The sequence below is a fragment of the Dicentrarchus labrax genome, unplaced genomic scaffold (assembly GCF_905237075.1).
Source record: "Dicentrarchus labrax unplaced genomic scaffold, dlabrax2021, whole genome shotgun sequence".
Lineage (NCBI taxonomy): Eukaryota > Metazoa > Chordata > Actinopteri > Moronidae > Dicentrarchus > Dicentrarchus labrax.
In genome coordinates, this window is record NW_026136710.1 from 25,068,207 (window position 1) to 25,089,594 (window position 21,388).

Consider the following 21,388-nt stretch of genomic DNA (forward strand, 5'->3'; position numbering starts at 1 on the left):
GTGTAACTAATTTCTTAAACCATACTTTGATAAATAATAAGTAAAGTAAAACATTTCTGACTCAATTATATCCTCCACAATATCTGTGATGTCTATAGATGGGATATCATTTGAGCAGGTCACTGGGTGTTAAATTAGATAATTTTCTGTCTTGGTCTGACCAGATTGATTACATTGTCGATGTGTGTGGAAAGGGCATCACTATTTCAAGGAAATGTTCTGCATATGGATTGAAGGTATTTTGTTGTCATTTACAACTCAAGGTTGTAGAATGGAATTCAGATAGTTCCCTTATGCTACTTAAATATATAAAAATGTGCTGTCTTTGCTGGGCAGCTGAGTACCAATGGTCTTCTTAAACAGTTTTTCATGTAAAGTGTCATCTGCAATAATACATCACAGTTTTTATGGTGCTATCCATTTGTCTCGTAAACCCCCAGCCCGAGTTGGAAAGTGTAAATCTTGCAGCTATCTCGCGACATTTCAATGAGACACACCCCCTTTTGGTCGTAATTTCAGCTGTCCAACTCGGGGTACCTACACCGAGCTAAACAAGGACGAACGTACGACCCGCAAAACAAAGATGGCAGCGCCCGTATTGAGATGTATTTTCTTTGTATTTGTACAACGTTGGTCGTTTTAATGTCGATTTTAAATGCTCCTACACACTTGTTTACATTGCTGCTTTAGTCCGGTCACCAATTTATGCATTGCACGGTGTTGTTGTGCGTGCAATACAATGTAAAGTTTTGTTTTTGAGCTGGTTTGCTAAATAGGCTAATGTAGCTAACAATAACACTAGCCTGCCACTGCCCCTGGTGGCTCGAGACAAACGAGGTATAAAGCCTTTCACACAGTAGAACATAACTTTATATTTCAAACTATTGAAAAATTTGGTTTTGGTGATTTTTTCTGTAAAGCTGTTAGAACAATGTACTCCAAAGGCAATAGCTCTACCAGATAAAAAAATCACCGAGATTTGAGCTGCAAAGAGGCATCCAGCAGGGCTGCCCTGCCTAACCCTACCTATTCATTTTATGTACACAACTTCTTTCCACCCATATTAAAAATAGTGCTTTAAAAGAAATTTCAATTGCAGAAAGAGAAGTTATCCTCACCCAACTAGCAGATGATACTACATTATTTTTAAAAAATGCCAGCCAAGTGCCAATTGCTATCAAAACAATAGAATTATTTTCCGCAGCTTCTGGACTCTGCTTAAATCTGAAGAAGTGTGAACTTTTTTCCCTTAAAGAAAGCGACACCTCCCAGGTTTGTAACATACCAATCAAAGATAAGATTACTTATCTAGGGATTACTATAATGAAAAATGAGGAGGCGATATGCTCTGTAAACTTTAGTTTGATTAGTGATAAGACAAAGAAAAAGCTTAATCAATGGCTGCAGAGAGATTTATCCTTGAAAGGATGAGTATTGTTGACAAAGGCAGAAGGTTTATCCCGTCTTACTTACTTATGCAGCTATCCCCTTGTTTGTCAACAAAAAGCTCTGTAATTCCATTAATAAATTACTTTTCAATTTTATCTGGAAAAACAGAAAAAATCTGTTATTATGAACACTTTCTTGATTTTACAACCCTTAATAATAAATAAATAATAATACTTTTAAAATAAATTGGATAAAGCATTTTCTAAAAAATCCCACATCTACATGGAATTTTATACCTAACTATATTTTCTCTAAGGTTGGAGGTCTAGAATATTTACTTTTGTGTGATTATAGAATAGAAAAAATTCCCTTAATTTGATCTAAATTCCACAAACAAATGCTCTTAGCATGGTCGTTAATCTACAAACATAACTTCTCCCCACATAGGTGCTTCATCTGGAATAATCGGCTTATTAAATAGCTAGTATAGTATCCCAATTACTAAATGATAATGGAACATTGCTGAATTATACTGAATTCCTTCACAATTTTGGCATTCCAATCACCCCAAAAGAGTTTGCAATTGTTATGGATGCCATCCCATCTGGTATTTTAACTCTCTTAAAAGGGACTGGAAAACCAGACTGTTTACCAGCTTCGGACCCTAAGTTGACCTCAGTTGGTAATATATGTTTCGCTACCACAACGAGGAATAATAATCGTAACATTCGCTCTTTATTCCAGAGAGATGTCACCAGTGCCCCTAATGTTGTTCCCTATTGGTCTAATTTTGTTGACAGCCTGAATTGGGGAAATACCTGGAACCTTCCTTACAAATACCTCCTTACAAATAAAGTAAGAGAAGTCTCTTTCAAAATCATACATAGGTATTATCCTACTAAGCAATATCTCCTTAGGTTTAAGCTTGACGTATGTGTTAACTGTTCTTTATGTGGAATATGTCCAGAAACAATGGTGCACCTGTTCTGGCAATGTCCCTACACCACCACTTTCTGGAAAGATCTGTCCCAATACATTACTGATAAACTTGTCTCTGATTTTTCTTTGTTGTGGAAAGATGTACTGTTTGGTTTCCATGACAACAAAAGTAAAAAAACAGAAAGAAATATACCTAATTAATTTGTTGATCATTTTAGGGAAATATCATATTCACAAAGCCAAATTTAGTAACTCTAAACCTTCTTTTATTGCTTTTGGTAAGGAAATGGAACAGTACATCAAAACCATCTATGATTCAAAAAATAAGAAAGCTAACAAGGAGAACAACATCCCCTTTACTGTCTCCACCTCTCTGATGTTGCCTAGTCTTTGTGTGTCTGTTTATGAACCATCTGTGGGTTATTACAGCCGACTCCAGCGTGTGATGGTTGTGTACAACCGAAAGCTGAACACCTGGTTCTGCCGCTGCAGTCATACACGAGGGTCATGTCCACACAAAATCATTGCCAAGTGGCACTTTTTCCAGGAGTGTCCTACTGTTTTTAAAAAGGTCAGATCCAGTGAGTACATCCCAGAAGACCAACCCATGGAAACCACCATTCCATCAAACACAATTGAGGCAGAGGGTGACGGCTCTCTCTACCCACCAAAAGGAGAAGAGCTGAAGAAAATGGTTGAATATATATTCAAACCAACACTTCCACCAACACTGCCAGATCACCTCAGAAAACACACAAACGAGTACCCTCAATTCTTGATGAGACCGGATGAGACTTTCTGCACTGTCTGCCCTGGGACTATTTCTTTAAGTGCTCCGATTCTGATAACTGCAAAGGCCAAAATTCTGTCCTTAATTACTTACACTTTTGCGCAGTATAAGAAAGTAAGATTTGTGTTAAAACGATGTGCTAAAGTGATTATGGCCAACGCCCTCTCTATTTCAAATCCCCAGATGTCTCTACATTTATCAGGAAATGTGTGGACTGCGGCATGACTTATTGCTATCAGGAGTTCAGGGATGGAGTTCACAATTTTAATGATCACCTCCTCCTTGGACTACACTTATGTTTGTTTTTCAGGTCCCAGCTCCAGGTTACTATCTTTTTCAACAGTTACTTCAAATTCTCTCTGTGATGATATAAATAAATACTTAACAATGTTTATGCACTAAATGTCAAGACTTGCCAAGCTGTTGCCAGCACTCTACAGTCCCTTGAGCAACTGACAGAGACCAATGGCAATGTTCTTCCTTTAGGATGACATGGCAGCTCTGCGGAGATGGTGGTGTGCAGTGCTAGTGGAAAACCTGCACCTGGAGGGGTATGTGTCTGTGTCTGTGTCAGATTTTGACAATTTTTTTCTACAGACATGGCAGGAGGTTTGCCCATTATTCCAAGGAGGCAGAAAGCATGCTGAATGGTCTTCTTCCTCCAGTCTTTAGACTAAAATGAAAAAGAGAGGTGAATTAAGTGTCCAATATTATAAAAGGATATATGTTGATCACCATAACAGTTTGACATGGTATGTGTAATAAAATATATACTTTCTTCAAATGACACAGCTGTTTCTAATGTCCAGGAGGGGGTGACAAGCCAAGGGGAGGACAAAAATTGAGAGGTTTGGGACATTATTTGTTTAAGGAGATAATGTGGTTTTTACAATTTTCAATGGTGGTAACCATGACATTACTAAAAGTTAATTCTATTATACATGTGGTCAACAGGAGCCAACACAGGATGATCAAATCATTGGGGAGCACAATTACTTTAAGAGGCCATGCACAAGGGGGTGGCTGTGGCTCAGAGGCAGAGCGGGTCGTTCCTAAATCGGAAGGTTCGATCCCCAGCTCCTGGTGCCACATGTCGAAGTATCCTTGAGCAAGATACTGAACCCCAAATTGCTCCCGATGCCGTGCATCGGTGTGTGAATGAGTATGAATGTTAGTTTCTGTTCGATGGACTTTGCCGTGAATGTGTGTGAAAGGGTGAGTGTGGCACGTAGTGTAAAAGCGCTTTTAGTGGTCGGAAGACTAGAAAGGCGCTATACAAGTTTTACCATTTACAATCAACCTGGCTGAGTTGGTTAGTGTGTGATTTAGTTATTACTATCGAGCATGCTATCTAGTCTCCCTAATTTATATGAAGCATTTACTAAACATGTCTCAATTTTAAAATGTTTACTTTTAGGACAATGGATCTAAGGAGAACATGAAAAGACTAGAGGTCAGTAAAAAGCCCTCTAAGTATTAGGAATTAACTGCACTTAGTATCATTTTAATAAGTGTTTTATGAAATAACAGGAAATGGTAGAAGAGGCACAGGAGAAGCGGAAACAGCAGTGTTCAGTACTGATTGACTTCTTAACAGGGAACACTAAACTAAGACAACACCTTGAGGTATCTATATAACACTAAATGCATTAGCAGTTATTCATTGCATGTCCATCTTAAAGCCTTTATCAGAAGATGATCAATCTCAAGTAATTTTTAAGTGATGTTTATTTGCAGGCCATCACCACTGGCAATCTGCACTCACTGTGGAAAGGAAAAAAGTAGAGGGCCACCACCTACTTCGATGATGACACGCAGCTTGAGGAAGTGGTCTCTTTTCTATTTGGAATCCTTAAGGACACACCAGGAGCGAGACAACCTCTAGATCCTGTTGCCTTTGTCTTTGACGTGCTTTTGCCTTAGGTAAAATGTCATTGTTCATCATTCAGATCCAGATTGGTAGAAACTGGTATATTGCATTACCCTTATTGAGTTATTTCATTCTGCTACAGACAGTTATCTACAGCCTGGTGGAGGTGCACTCCCTATCAGTACAGAAAGCCACTGAGCTGTACAAACAGGGCCCACAATATGAACCATGGTAAGATAAAGACGAGAGGTTTGACAATATTAAACATAGATGTTTTCATATATAATGAAGTGTATAGTAATTGAATATACTATTTGTTTATTGACTCTATTTTCTTTCTTTTGACAGTGAGTTGGACCTCTTTCAAATCTGCCTCCAGAAAAATCTGAGCGCAGAGGCCACCAAAAGGCTTCAGGACTTTGAAATAAAAATGAGAAAAGCCCTCCAATCAGAAACATTTCTGAAGCGATTGTAAATTTTTGTTGTTGCTAAATGCAAGTTCTTACTGTACCTTTAAGGATAGATATTTAATAAAGATGAGCAGTTCTGGTCAAATAGTTTTATTTTTCTTCTGCAGAGGGATCAGTTCTTACACAGCATGTGGATTTTTGTGAGAAATGACACATCCGACTGAGTGAGCGAGGGTTTTATAGTATAGACCAAACAATTGGTTCTTTCGTTATTTATATCATCATTTCTTTTTTTTTTTATAGAAATGATATACATGGGCACGGAGGTCCTTTTGTGACTTTTTTCCCTATTAATCTGGATTTTCATGAGAAATTAGACTTAAATTTTCTGATTGGTCAATGTCTTGTGGGTACATTTATTTAACACAAAATTCCTTCATTTGATTCTCTGATGTGCAGTTCCCTTGATGATCCTCTGGATCTTTAAAAAAGTAGGCTAAACCTGATCTAATGAACACACTTTTTTGTTATTGGTTACATCTATGTAATAAAAGGAAAATGTGTAGGCTATAATATCCATCTGTGTACATAGACTACAGGAACACAGGAAAGATTAAGATGTTTGAAGTAATGGTAGCCTAAAGACCACATTGAAATTACTCTTGTCAGTTTTACAATACGATTCATCATAAGGGGAAGTAGTGTTTTTAATTTTAATTTGAAAAAAGAGGCCACTTCCGGAAGAAATAACTTCCGGTATGCTACGGAAATGTTACGTCACTTCCGTCATACCAGGGGCACTTCCGTCAAGCTAGAGGCTTGTGTCACGTTAGGGGCTTCCATAGATATATACACGTAGATGCCGCATTCGGGCTTGTCAGGCACGTCAACGCGGCCGCCATCTTGGGACGGGGTTCCTGACTAGCAGTCAGACGGTCAGACCGGGTCTGACAGGTGTGCATTTGGCAAAATGCCAGACTTTTGTGCCGCCTACGGATGTTCCCGTGAAAGAAACGCCGAAATGAAGAAACATGGATTAACATTTCACAAGTGAGAAGTTGTTTTATATTATTTGACTGTTATGAACGTGTTGAATTTGATGTATCTCTTAAGCTAACATAAATTAAACTAGCTTATTACTAGCTTATGTCAGGACAAGAAGACATTAGTAAGATGATGAAAGTGACATTTGGCAATCAGCCACTGTATATAAATGTCCTAAGTAGGCCATGTTATTCCTAAATTATCTATTAAATCAGTTTCATGGCACTAACATTAACGTTAACTGCTAACGTAAGTGATGAACCTGAGTTGTAGCTACATAAGCATGGAGAACTGAGCGTTGTTCAGATGGAGTTGATTTGTGTGTAGGTTTCCAAAAGATAAATGGAAGAGGCAGGCATGGGCAGCAGCACTCAGGAGGAGAGATTTTGTCTCAAAGGACCGTTCAGTCGTCTGCAGCTGTCACTTCAAACCACAAGACTTTGACAGGACTGGACAGTCAACTCGTTTAAAGGAAGGAGTGATACCATCAGTGTTTAATTTTCCTGACCATCTTTGCAAAATTAGTGTCATGACAAAATCTCATATAATCTTAATATTTCACTAACACAACACAGTGCCCACTAAATGATAATAAAATACACTATTCGAAATTGTTCCTATTGAATTAACCCTCATATAAACCTTTAAAAACGTAGTTAGTCAGTGTCACCTCCCTGATGTTAAAATGCACAATTCTATTAAGAGAGAAGACATACTTTTTTTTTTAAACAACAACGCATGATTGAGTTATCCTAAAATACCTGAAATCTTTGTCTAAATAATATAGAAATACATACCTGATAAAAGCTCTGTGAAAAACAAAATTATTACACTTACCTGGTGTCGCTGAGAAAACAAAATCAGTTCACACTTACCTGAAGAAATACTAGAGGACAGGCATGTCAAGAATAAATAAAATCACATGGATTCTTTTACCCTATGTTATGTTGCATTCAACCTGATTTTATGGCTTCAAATTTGTAGTAAGAGAAGGAGGAGGAGGAGGAAAGAGGAAGAGAAGGAGGAGGAGGAGGGAAGAGAAGGAGGAGAAGGAGAAAGATGATATAAATATGTATGATATAAAAAAATAATTGTGTGTGTGTATATATATATATATATATATATATATAAAAAACGAATCAATCTAGGTTGTGTCACAAATATACGTCTGACATTTATATTAAACCAAACGGCTTGAAAATCAGTTGAAAATTCAGTGAGTTATGGTGATTTTAATCGTTGATCGACCTCTTCCTCTGTTGACTAATGCAGTAACCGTTTTTTTAACACGGCTTCCCCCGGCCCAAGATGGCGGCCACATTGATGTATCGTTCCAATGGACAGCAGCGTCAGAGGCATGCGTGTATATATCTAAGAGGGGCTTCCGCTCCAGGGCTGAGAGCGGCTACTGATGTCACTCTCTTGCGCCACTCAGATTGCCAAATCGTTTTCGAATTATGGGCACTATTTTGCGGGGCAGACCACGAAAACGAAATAGCAATATCCTCTTTGTTTTCTTTTGGATTATGGCATAAAATGTGCAGTTAAGAAGAAAATGCAAATACAAATAGGATGATTGATTATTAATTTTATTTATGAGTCAAATAATGCAGCCACATTCTTAAAATGAAAAAGCATTTCTGCAAATGCATTTTAATTTTCAAATTTTACATTTCAAATTGAATTTTGGTATCTATTTGCTGGGGCATATTTTGAAAATTAAATCTCAAATGTCTTTTTCATTTTAATTAAGTAAAAGAATGAGCAGTCTTGTAGAAGAAAATTTAAATGCAAATAGGATGATTGATTATTATTTTATTTATGAGTCCAGTAATGCAGCCACATTCTTAAAATGAAAAGCATTTCTGCAAATGCAAATTAATATAAATTTTGGTCACAATTCGCTTCCATAGTCCGGCCCTAGGTGGGTGGTTGTCTGCCTCGACCAGTTGGGGTGAGAGAGAGACAGACAGGCAGACGTGCATAGCAACAACAGTAGCAACAACTAATAGTAGTGACTGATGATGAATATGAAAAAGATGATGGTAAATGTTAAATGGACCTGTACTTGTATAGCGCCTTTCTAGTTTTCCGACCACTCAAAGCGCTTTTACACTACGTGCCACATTCACCCTTTCACACACATTCACTCAGTGATAGCAAAGTCCGTCGAACAGAAACAAATGCATTCATACACATTCACACACTGATGCACGGCATCGGGAGCAATTTGGGGTTCAGTATCATGCTCAAGGATACTTCGACATGTGCAGGAGGAGCCGGGGATCGAACCAACAACCTTCCGATTAGGGGACGACCCGCTCTGCCTCGAGGTCGACAACAACGATGGGGGGCAATGAGCAGTGATTATAGTAATAATAGTAACTGTAGTAATAATACTTATAATAATAATAACAATAATATCAGTAATATTAGCAATGGCAGTCAAGCAGGACCATGGCAGGAGGCTCCACCAGGATCCATGAGAACCTATGAGACGAGAAAGCACAAGAACTCCAGGGACGAAGTGAAGTTAGTAACATGCATCAATGTAACATGAATGAGTGCAGAAAGTGAAGTAGAGAAGAAGACAAGGGCCAGCCTTGTTCCTCATAAGCCACTCATAACAGTGGGTATTCCTGAGCTCTAAAGAAAAAGCACTGTCTTGCTATCCTCAACATGTCTGATAAAGATGGATAAATGTTGAGTCTCATTCCCAGGTCCCAAAGCTTAGGTATTTGATAACCTGGAAATGAGACTCAACGATCAACTATCTTTCTTAGTCCTGATTGGTTGTTTTCATTCAGCCATGGTGAATTCTTACAAATACCATTAGGAGCCAGAGGAACATGATTTTTTTCACAGATCTGTCCCATGTAATGCTGTCAGGATTTAGTGAACGTTTCAGCAAATACAACAAAGAAAGTTATTTACCTACTGCAGCTTTAATTCTACTATTTACAGAATGAATATACAGGAGAAATATTTTTGTGTGCACTTTTTGCTTTAATACGCAACCTTCTGTGAACAATCCACTTGTAAATGGTCTATTGACATTCCAGCTCAAAACTATATAGGCCGCTATATCGGTAATCTGTGAATTTCTCCCATAAAAATCAGTGGTTTCAAAAATATAGCATGTGCATCCATGCTTTAATACTGTAACTGGTGGTGGTATTTCAATTCAAATCAATTCAATTCAATTCAATTTTATTTGTATAGCGCCAATTCATAACAGAAGTTATCTCAGGACACTTTTCAAATAGAGCAGGTCTAGACCGAACTCCATATAACATTTACAGAGACCCAACAGTACCACCATGAGCAAGCACCTGGTGACAAGGGCAAGGAAAAACTGCCTTTTAAGAGGCAGAAACCTGGGACAGATCCTTCGGCTCTAGGTGGGTGGTCGTCTGCCTTGACCAGTTGGGGAGAGAGAGAGAGAGAGAGAGAGAGAGAGACAGACAGACAGACAGACAGATGCACAGCAAAGAGAGAGGAAGAGAGGAGCTCAGTGCATCATGGGAAATCCCCTGATAGTCTAGGCCTATAGCAGCATAACTAAGGGATGGTTCAGGACTCACCTGAGCCAGCCCTAACTATAAGCTTTATCAAAGAGGAATGTCTACTCTTAAATATGGAGAGGGTGTCTGCCTCCTGAACCACAACTGGAAGCTGGTTCCACAGGAGAGGAGCTTGGTAACTGAAGGCTCTGGCTCCTGTTCTACTTTTTGAGACTATAGGAACCACAAGTAGCCCTGCATTCAGAGAACGCAGTGTTCTAGAGGGGTAATAGGGTACTATGAGCTCTTTAAGATATGAAGGGGCCTGTCCATGAAGAGCTTTGTAGGTGAGTAGGAGGATTTTAAATTCTATTCTAAATTCTATAGGGAGCCAGTGCAAAGAAGCTAGTATAGGAGAAATGTGATCTCTTTTCCTAGTTCCTGTCAGTACTCATGCTGCAGCGTTCTGAATTAATTGGAGCGTCTTAATGGATTTATTGGGGCAACCTGACAATAAGGAGTTGCAGTAATCCAGCCTAGAAGTAACAAATGCATGGATTAGTTTTTCTGCATCCGTCTGTGACAGGATGTCTAATTGTAATATTACGTAAATGAAAGAAGGCAGTCCTAGAGGTCTGCTTTATGTGGGAATTAAATGGCATGTCCTGATCAAAGATTCCTGACAGTGGTGCTAGAAGCCAAGGTAATGCCATCTAGAGTAACTATATCTTTAGACAGTGAGTCTCTAAGGTTTTTGGGGCCAAGTAGAAGAATTTCGTTTAACTTTAATTTTCTGAGTTTTACATCAGAAAATTGCAGCCCATCCAGGATTTTATGTCCTTACGACATGTTTGTAATTTAGATAATTGATTAAATTCATCGGGCTTGATCGATAGATATAACTGCGTATCATCTGCATAGCAATGAAAGTTAATGGGGTGATTCCTAGTAATGTTGCCTAAAGGGAGCATATATAAAGTAAATAGTATTGGTCCAAGTACAGAACCTTGTGGAACTCCATGACTAACTGTAGTATTTATGGAAGATTCATCGTTAACGTGTACAAACTGAGAACGATCTGATAAGTTTGACCTTAACCAGCTTAGTGCAGTTCATTTAATGCCAATTTGATGCTCAAGTCTCTGTAAAAGAATGTCATGGTCAATGGTGTCAAATGCAGCACTTAGAGCTAATAATACAAGTACAGAGACAAGTCCATTGTTGGAAGCAGAGCTGTCTCTGTGCTGTGATGAACTGAAACTGAAAATCCTCAAATAAACTATTGTTATGTAAAAAGTCACACAACTCTTTGACGACTACTTTCTCCAGAATCTTAGAGAGGAAGGGGAGGTTAGAAATCGGTCTATATTTGGCTAAACCCCTGGGTCAAGAGTAGGCTTTTTAAGAAGGGGTTTAATTACAGCTACTTTAAAGGACTGTGGTATATATCCTGACAATAAGGAAAGATTAATCATATCCAGTAAAGAAGTGCCAATTAAGGGTACGGCATTACGGAGGGCCTTTCTGTAGGTTTTAAGATTATCTTGCCAAATTGAGCAATATTCTAATAGTTTCGAAGAGCACAATTTCCTTTCAGATTTCCTTGCTTTTTGCTTTAATTGGCGAGTTTGGTGGTTGTACCACGGTGCTAGTCTCCTATGTTTTAATAATTTCCTTTTTATAGGAGCGATAGAGTCTAATGTTGATTGTAGTGAGCCTGTAGCACTATCGACAAGATTATCAATTTCAGAGGGACTAAAGTCGTTATAGGATTCTGTTAAATTCAGACATGGCATTGAATTAAACACTGAAGGAATCTCCTCCTTAAATTTAGCTACAGCACTGTCAGATAGACATCTGCTGTAGGAAGTTTTGCCTAATGGCTTATAATCTAACAACATGAATTCAAAAGTTATTAAATAATGGTCAGATAGGAAAGGATTATGTGGGAAGACTATTAAATGTTCAATATCAATGCCATATGATAAAACAAGGTCAAGAGTGTGATTAAAACAATGAGTTGGTTTATTTACACTCTGACAGAAGCCAATTGAGTCTATTAATGATATAAATGCGTTACTAAGGCTGTCATTGTTAACATCCACATGAATATTAAAATCACCTACAATAATTACTTTATCTGATTTAAGGACTAAACTTGATAAAAACTCTGAGAATTCAGATATAAAATCAGAGTACGGTCCAGGAGTGCGGTACACTATAACAAATAGAACTGGCTGCAATGTTTTCCAGTTAAGAACAAGACTAAGAACAAGGCTTTCAAATGAATTATAATTTAGTTTAGGTTTAGGGTCCATTAAAACGCTCAAATCATATATGGCTGCCACTCCACCTCCTCGGCCTGTGCCTCGAGGAATGTGAGTATTAATATGACTGGGGGGGTGGATTCATTTAGGGTAACATACTCCTCGTGGGACAACCAGGTCTCAGTAAGACAAAGTAAATCAATATCATAATCTGATATTAATTCATTCACTAAAACAGCTTTAGAGGACAGAGACTTGATATTTAACAGCCCACATTTCATTCTCTTATTTAGTGCTACTGAGGAGTTAGTTTTAATTTTTATTAGATTTTTATGTTGAACTCCTCTTGTTTTTATTTCTTTAAATAATTTAGGTGGTCGGGGGACAGACACAGTCTCTGTGGGGTTTTGGGTGGGTGACTGTACCAGTGGAAGAGCAGAGAAGTGTGTAAGACAGCAGCTCTGCTTCCTGGTCCTAACTCTGGACTGTCAGGTTTTAGAAATAAACTTCGCCATATTGCTGGATAAGAGAGCCGCTCCATCCAAAGTGGGATGGATGCCGTCTCTCCTAATCAGACCAGGTTTTCCCCAAAAAGGCTTCCAGTTATCAATGAAGCCCACATCGTTTGCTGGACACCACCTCGACAGCCAGCGGTGGAATGACGACATGCGGCTATACATGTCATCACTGGTCACATTGGGCAGGGGTCCAGAGAAAACTACGGAGTCCGACATTGTCTTAGCATAATTACACACCGACTCCACATTAATCTTAGTGACCTCCGATTGGCGTAAACGGGTGTCATTACCGCCGACGTGGATAACAATCTTACTGTATTTACGTTTATCTTTAGCCAGCAGTTTTAAATTTGATTCAATGTCGCCCGCTCTGGCCCCAGGGATACATTTAACTATGGCCGCTGGCTTCGCTAACTTCACGTTTCTGACTATGGAGCTGCCAATAACCAGAGTTGGTTCCTCAGCGGGTGTATCGCTGAGTGGGGAAAATGTATTGGCAACATGAATGGGTTGGTGGTGACCTGTGGGCTTCGCCGTTTTATGCTGCTTTCCATTTGTCTCGTGAACTCGGAACCGGAGTTGTTCTGGCTTGTACCACTTATTGCGTTCCAGTTTGTCTTTGGGCATTACGAGTCGGAAAGAAGTGCAGCAGCTGTGTTGTTATTGTTTGTGGCTCATCTAAACAAGCTCAATGTGAAATAACGTTTTTCTACAGAAACACTAACATTTCAAGTAATTCCGTTATTGCAAGTCTTACATCTCAATAATATTTTGCCATTTTCGCCTATTTCAATTTCAACAAGTGCTGTGGCGTTTGTCTCGAGCCACCAGGGGCAGTGGCAGGCTAGTGTTATTGTTAGCTACATAAGCCTATTTAGCAAACCAGCTAGAAAACAAAACTTTACTTGTATTGCACGCACAGCAACACTGTGCAATGCATAAATTGGTGACCGGACTAAAGCAGCAATGTAAACAAGTGTGTAGGAGCATTTAAAATCGACATTAAAACGACCAACATGGTACAAATACAAAGAAAATACATCTTAACATGGGCATTGCCATCTTTGTTTTGCGGGTCGTACGTGACCCCCCGTCCAGCTCGGGGTACCCTGAGGAACCCTGAGCTGGACGGCTGAAATTACGACCAAAAGGGGGTGTGTCTCGGTGAAATCTTGCGAGATATGCTGCTTTCCATTTGTCTCGTGAACTCGGAATCCGAGTTGGAAAGTGTAAATCTTGCAGCTATCTCGTGAGATTTCACCAAGACACACCCCCTTTTGGTCGGAATTTCAGCCGTCTAGCTCGGGGTGCCTCAGGGTACCCCGAGCTGGACGGGGGGTCACGTACGACCCGCAAAACAAAGATGGCAGCGCCCATATTAAGATGTATTTTCTTTGTATTTGTACTATGTTAGTCATTTTAATGTCGATTTTAAATGCTCCTACACACTTGTTTACATTGCTGCTTTAGTCCGGTCACCAATTTATGCATTGCACAGTGTTGCTGTGCGTGCAATACAAGTAAAGTTTTGTTTTCGAGCTGGTTTGCTAAATAGGCTAATGTAGCTAACAATAACACTAGCCTGCCACTGCCCCTGGTGGCTCGAGACAAACGCCACAGCACTTGTTGAAATTGAAATAGGTGAAAATGGCAAAATATTATTGAAATGTAACACTTGCAATAACGGAATTACTTGAAATGTTAGTGTTTCTGTAGAAAAACGTATTATTATTTCACATTGAGCTTGTTTAGATGAGCCACAAGCAATAACATGACAGCTGCTGCACTTCTTTCCGACTCGTAATGCCCAAAGACAACTGGAACGCTATAAGTGGTACAAGCCAGGCAATGACGTCACGTTCTCGCGGCAGAACAACTCGGGTTCCGAGTTCACGAGACAAATGGAAAGCAGCAATAGCTGCGAGATTTACACTTTCCAACTCGGATTCCGAGTTCACGAGACAAATGGAAAGCAGCATTAGTCTTCCTTCGCTCAGTCACCCAGCCTCCCTGTCTTCCCGGCTGCTCGGGAACTACCGGGGGATCTACAGATCTAACAGAAGCTACCTTCGGTCGGCCCGCACCGGCTACTGGGGGCTGGCTAACTATAGCGGCTAAAGATATCTCAGTGGTGCGGTACCGTTTCTCTAACTCACTAAGCCTCGCCTCCAGTGCAGTAAATAAACTACATTTAATACAGGTACCATTATCATTAAAGGAGGCAGAGGAATAACTGAACATCTGACACACTGAGCAGGACAGAGGAGAGGGAGAGGGAGAAGCCATAGCTAACTGCTAATGCTAATGAAACTAGCGTGTATGAAAAACTTTGAAAGTAGTGAAAAGTCGCTAAAAGAGGGAGAAACTCCGAGTGCTTAGGTAGAACTAGTCTACGTTTAAATGTTAAGCGGGAAAATAACCGCTGTAACGAGTAAAACAAATTTAGATTTAGCGTTCACTGACAGAGCTACAGCACCAAACAGTGTACACAGAGCAGGAAGTGAACCGGAAATGAGTCTGTACGCTTACCGTAGCACGTCACACACACAACTTCTTCACGGTACATCGGCCTCCTGTACGCGCAGGAGTGTCGAGGAGTGTTTACAGAATGTCATGTTATATCTGCAACTACCCACACTCTTCTCCCTTATACTGTGCTTGCTATTCATATTCATTAGTAAGTTATAATTCTATAACACATCATACAAACATCTAATATTCCCTTAACAGCCCTTTATCAATGTAAGCATAATCAATGTAAGTACGAGTAAACATATTTCTATTCTAGTTAATAATCATACAGGTAAAAATATATAGAGTATAAATCACAGAATATCGCAACAGTCCCCCTTTTGGTCCCATAGAAACTGGGACCACCACCTGAAAGCAAAAATTGATTTATAGCAGACCTTAATTGATTGAACACATGATTATAAACCTAAAATTTTTGTGATTATAAAATCATATTAAAAAATTATATCTAAAAAGTTAAAACGTTATAACTACTTATAACTCCCCCTTTTGGGCTCCTCAATACTGAGCCTACACTAAACATTTTACTGCATTAATCACACATATTATGAAAGATAATCACTGAAAGAAAAATTTGGTTAAGGGTTAAAGTTCTTTTTTTTGTTTTTTTTCTTGAGAGAAAAAGATTTTGTTTTTTTATTCCTCAGCCATGTCCTCGGAGATCTCAACCGTCATGATGTAGTGTTTGGGTTTTGGTAGTTCTCTCTGTCCAGAGGCCATTGCTGACATCTGATACCGAGGTGGATCGTCCTTCTTGTCTATGGCAGTCTACAACAAACAAAACAAAGCACAAACATACTCCAAGCCACCCCATTCTATCCTCTGGGCGGTTCATTTATTAAAATGCTGACTAAAATACCCGTAGTGAATGGTGCTGAGAACAATGTATGTCCTGCTTTAAGCCCAAAAAATCAAAAAATTGCAAGGTAAAAATATGGAAAAAATTAAAAACGTATAAGTATGCTAAAAGGCGCTTTCTAGTGGAATACTTATCTCTCCATGTAGCTGGGTGGTAACACCCCCAACGTAAGTACTTGTATGCCTTTCTCCCTCTGACTCTACACTCGTGTGTTAGCAAAGCTAAAAAATAAAGGTATATTACGCTTCTTCCGGCAGTCTAAGACTGCTCTCTTACATTTCGTCTTAACTCTCCCCGGGTCCTTACAGGTCCAGCCGGACCGCGTGTGAGACTCTCTCTATCACCCGATATAGTCCTGTCCACTTTGCCTCTTACCACTTCCTTTTGATGGCCTTCAGAAGCCCCCACTCAATGTCTTTTGGGGCTGGTGATTTCTCTGCTCCCCCTTGGATCTCATTCACCTGTTTTGAGAAGGCTGAAACCAGTGACGTTAGTTGATCATAGTATGGTTTGTACTTCAAAAATGGAGCTATTGGGGCTGTTACCCTGCCTGTTCCAGGTCCTGGGAACTGCTGTCCACAGGTGAGCTCAAATGGTGTAAACCCTGTCCTAGAGCTCACCGAATTTCTGACTGACATTAAAGCTAGTGGGAGAGCATCAACCCAACTCAGCTTGTCGTGTGCACATATTTTACCAATCTTTCCTTTCAATGTTTGATTCATCCTTTCCACCTTGCCTTGAGATTGGGGATGATAGACTGTGCCAAATGCGTGTTTTAACCCTAGGCTAGCCTCCACTGCCTGTAGGTGTTTATTTTTGAAGTGTGTGCCATTATCAGATCTGATTCGTCTGGGAAACCCATGTGTGGGAATGTACTGATTTATCAGGAATTTGACTACTGTTTGTGCATCTTCCTTTTTTGCAGGTAGTGCCTCTGGCCAGCCAGTGTATGCATCCACGGCTACCAAGAGGTATCTGTACCCTCTGACCCTGTCATTCATGTCTGTGTAGTCAATAATGATCTCTTGCCCCAGCCCGGACGGTAGAGGGAATTTTCCCTGGTGTGGTTTTACTGTGGATCTAATATTGTACACATTACACGTACTGCATTCCTTGATATGATTCTCTATCATTGCTGGTAAAAAAGGGATGCCACCAATGGGTTAACTGATGTTTCATTTGTTTACAGCCGCAATGAGTTGGCCCGTGTGCTTCCTGGAGCACCACTGATGTCAGTCCTGGAGGGAGAACTGGTCTCCCCTCTGGTCCCCTCCACAACTCATCGGCCTTGAGTGCTCCCCTGCTTATCCAAACACTCTGATCATATGGGGAGGTTTTTTCCTGTTCTTTTCTCAACATGTCTTTGTCACAGGGGGGCAATATGTCATATACTGTCTTTCCTGCTTGCATCATCATGTACTGTGTACCATAGCCGGCTTTCTGTTTTGCCGCTTGGTCTGCTGCGTCATTTCCTCTAGCTGTCATATCATCGCCTGTAGTTCTTCTAACTGAGCTGATACTTTTCCTGTTACTGTTTCTGCTTTTACTGTCTCGAACCCCCTTTCTGTCTGTCTCACCACTGCCCAAGCTGCTTTTAACCCTTCTGTTGGATGTCTGAAGCAGCATCCATCTGTGAACAGTGTCTCCTCTGCATCTCCTATCGGCTGACTCTGCAAATCTATTCTCACCCTCAGATCTTTCTGTACTCTTTCTTCACACAAATGAGGCTCCCCTTCCCCCCACCTGGCTCACCGATGTCAGAGGTTCCTGGGCCTCGTCATTGTTCTTGGTGGTAATGGGGACCCTCTACCCAATCAGGGATTGGATACAAGTCATGGTCGTTGCGGGTGCCTAGGGAGGGGTATTGTCCTCTAGGGGCTGCGGCAGTATTTGGAGCTTGGTGACGTACGTCACCTGGTGGTGGGCCATATCCCTGCTGTGGTGGACCATACCCTGGTTGTTGTGGGTAGTTATTTTGGGGTGGTGTATCTATTCGGCAGTGTCTTGCCCAGTGACCTGGTTGACCACAGATCCAGCATAGACCACGGGGTTGTTGTGGTGCCATGCCTCTATCTCGCCCTCCCGCTCTAAACCCTCCCCTTTCCATCTGTCGTGGAGGTTGAGCATACATGTGCTGCACGGGCGGGTACGCCGGCGCAGGAGGAGCCATCGGCTGCTGTAACATTTGAGTGTTTGATTTTGTTATTTTCTTAGCTTCAGTTAGCTTACGGCACTCATTCTCTAGTTGTTATACATAAATCCCAGCCATTTGTTAGCTGGCTGAATTTATCCATCTATTTGTGGCCCCCCTCTGTGGGGGCTGGTATTTTCTCTAAAATGCAATTCATGTCTGTGAATGAAAATGGTTAATACACTATATTTCCATTGCTCTTGGCGATGAGTGGCATTGCAAGTGATGGCAGTTTTTTGACCGATTTTAACATGTTGGGATGGGTGCTTTTGTGTATGTGAGCGTGTGTTGTGTAACAAAGCCGACAGCATGGGTGATTGACCCCTCTCACATTCCTGTGAAGATGATATATCTTGCTCTGGCTGGTTGTGGTATATGACTAGCTGCCCTGACATCTGTGCCTCACATATTTGTTGGTTTGGTTCATATTCTTCCTCTCCATATGTACTCTCTTCCTCCTCTGATTCGCCCCCACCCTTGCCACTCTCTCCTATTCTCCTGTCTATCTTTGCCTGGAATGGTCCTGCTGGACTCCCTGTCTGATTTTTCTCCCCCCTCTCGCGCTGCTTTTGCTCCCTGTGCTGCTCTACATAAGTCCCCGCAGTATTTCTCCTATCTTTCTCTCTTTCACTCCCTTGTTTGCCCCTTTATTATCTTCTGTAACTCTTCAAATTGCTCTGTTGTCCCTTCAAAGATGTTCCCCTCTAAATCCAATTGGCCTGGATTAACTGTGATTACCGGAGCCTGTATTGCTCCTGGACGGGTGTCTGTGTACGGCGGAGAGGCCGGGGTATAAGGACGGTTGTCGAGGTATGGGGGGTATGTGTATAAGGGCAATGGTCCCGGCTCCATAGGTGGAGCAGTCTTGGTCACAGTCGTGGTCGCAGTCTTTGTCTGTGCTCCTATTGCTGCGCAGGCTAATGATATTGCGTGTACTGAAGCTCTCTTTCTGTCTAACTCCTCTGAAGTCTTCTTCCACTTTATCTTGGCCAGCCAGCCCTGTTGTACTCCAGTGTCCTGCTTTTCTAGCTCGTCTGCCACAGTCTTCTCTGCGGTAGCGCTATCTCTCCAAAAGAATGTCATGTTATATCTGCAACTACCCACACTCTTCTCCCTTATACTGTGCCTGCTATTCATATTCATTAGTAAGTTATAATTCTATAACACATCATACAAACATCTAATATTCCCTTAACAGCCCTTTATCAATGTAAGCATAATCAATGTAAGTATGAGTAAACATATTTCTATTCTTGTTAATAATCATACAGGTAAAAATATATAGAGTATAAATCACAGAATATCGCAACAATATTAAAACCACCTACAATAATTACTTTATCTGATTTAAGGACTAAACTTGATAAACACTCAGAAAATCAGAATATGGGCCAGGAGCGCAGTACACTATAACAAATAGAACTGGCTGCAGTGTTTTCCAGGATGGGTGAAAAAGACTAAGAACAAGGTTTTCAAATGAATTATAATTTAGTTTTGGTTTAGAGTCAATTAAAACGCTCAAATCATATATGGCAGCTACTCCACCTCCTCGGCCGGTGCCTCGGGGAATGTGAGTATTAATGTGGCTGGGGGGTGGATCCATTTAGGCTAACATACTCCTCGTGGGACAAACAGGTCTCAGTAAGTAAATCAATATTATAATCTGATATTAATTCATTCATAGACACTGTGTCTGTCCCCGATCACCTAAATAATTTAAAGAAACAAAAACAAGAGTTCAACATAAAAATCTAATAAAAATTAAAACCAACTCCTTAGTAGCACAAAATAAGAGAATGAAATGTGGACTGTTAAATATCAGGTCTCTGTCTTCAAAAGCTGTTTTAGTGAATGAATTAATATCAGATTATGACATTGATATACTTTGTCTTACTGAGACCTGGTTGTCCCACGAGGAGTATGTTAAATTAATCCACCCCCCGAGTCATATTAATACTCACATTCCTCGAGGCACTGGCCGAGGAGGTGGAGTAGCAGCCATATATGATTCGAGCATTTTAATGGACCCTAAACCTAAACTAAATTATAATTCATTTGAAAGCCTTGTTCTTAGTCTTTCTCACCCAAACTGGAAAACACTGCAGCCAGTTCTGTTTGTTATAGTGTACCGCGCTCCTGGACCGTACTCTGATTTTATATCTGAATTCTCAGAGTTTTTATCAAGTTTAGTCCTTAAATCAGATTAGTAAGTAATTATTGTGGGTGATTTTAATATTCATGTGGATGTTAACAATGACAGCCTTAGTAATGCATTTATATCATTAATAGACTCAATTGGCTTCTGTCAGAGTGTAAATAAACCAACTCATTGTTTTAATCACACTCTTGACCTTGTTCTATCATATGGCATTGATATTGAACATTTAATAGTCTTCCCACATAATCCTTTCCTATCTGACCATTATTTAATAACTTTTGAATGCATACTATTAGATTATAAGCCATTAAGCAAAACTTCCTACAGCAGATGTCTATCTGACAGTGCTGTAGCTAAATTTAAGGAGGAGATTCCTTCAGTGTTTAATTCAATGCCATGTCTGAATTTAACAAAATCCTATAACAACTTTAGTCCCTCTGAAATTGATAATCTTGTTTATAGTGCTGCAGGCTCACTACGATCAACATTAGACTCTATCGCTCCTATAAAAAGGAAATAATTAAAACATAGGAGACTAGCACCGTGGTACAATCACCAAACCCGCCAGTTAAAGCAAATAGCTAGGAAATCTGAAAGGAAATTGATATATATTTAGACTGTTTTTCTGCTATCGATCTTCATCAGTTAACTTCAATCATTTCTTCATCGAAGCCACCAACCTGTCTATTAGACCCGATCCCAACTAGACTGCTTAAAGAAGTTGTTCCCTTAATTGACACTTCTTTACTGGATATGATGAATCTCTTTTTATTATCAGGATATGTACCACAGTTCTTTAAAGTAGCTGTAATTAAACCCCTTCTTAAAAAGCCCACTCTTGACCCAGGGGTTTTAGCTAACTATAGACCAATCTCTAACCTCTCCTTCCTCTCTTAGATTCTGGAGAAGGTAGTCGCC

General features: G+C 40.1%; 2 long non-coding RNA genes across 6 annotated transcripts; both read left to right on the forward strand.

The window, feature by feature from the left end:
* Positions 1-214: 214 nt before the first annotated feature.
* On the forward strand, positions 215-5,524 carry LOC127370392 (uncharacterized). Of its 5 annotated transcripts, none has more exons than XR_007886222.1 (7): positions 215-3,809; positions 3,911-3,966; positions 4,073-4,571; positions 4,649-4,744; positions 4,856-5,041; positions 5,131-5,219; positions 5,337-5,524. It is a non-coding gene; the product is annotated as an uncharacterized LOC127370392 (long non-coding RNA). The 5 variants fall into 5 exon arrangements; XR_007886223.1 differs by having other exon boundaries at positions 4,536-4,571; XR_007886221.1 differs by having other exon boundaries at positions 215-3,966.
* A 783-nt stretch (positions 5,525-6,307) lies between these two features.
* On the forward strand, positions 6,308-19,384 carry LOC127370388 (uncharacterized). The gene is made up of 3 exons (XR_007886215.1): positions 6,308-6,448; positions 17,047-17,092; positions 17,311-19,384. It is a non-coding gene; the product is annotated as an uncharacterized LOC127370388 (long non-coding RNA).
* Positions 19,385-21,388: the final 2,004 nt, after the last annotated feature.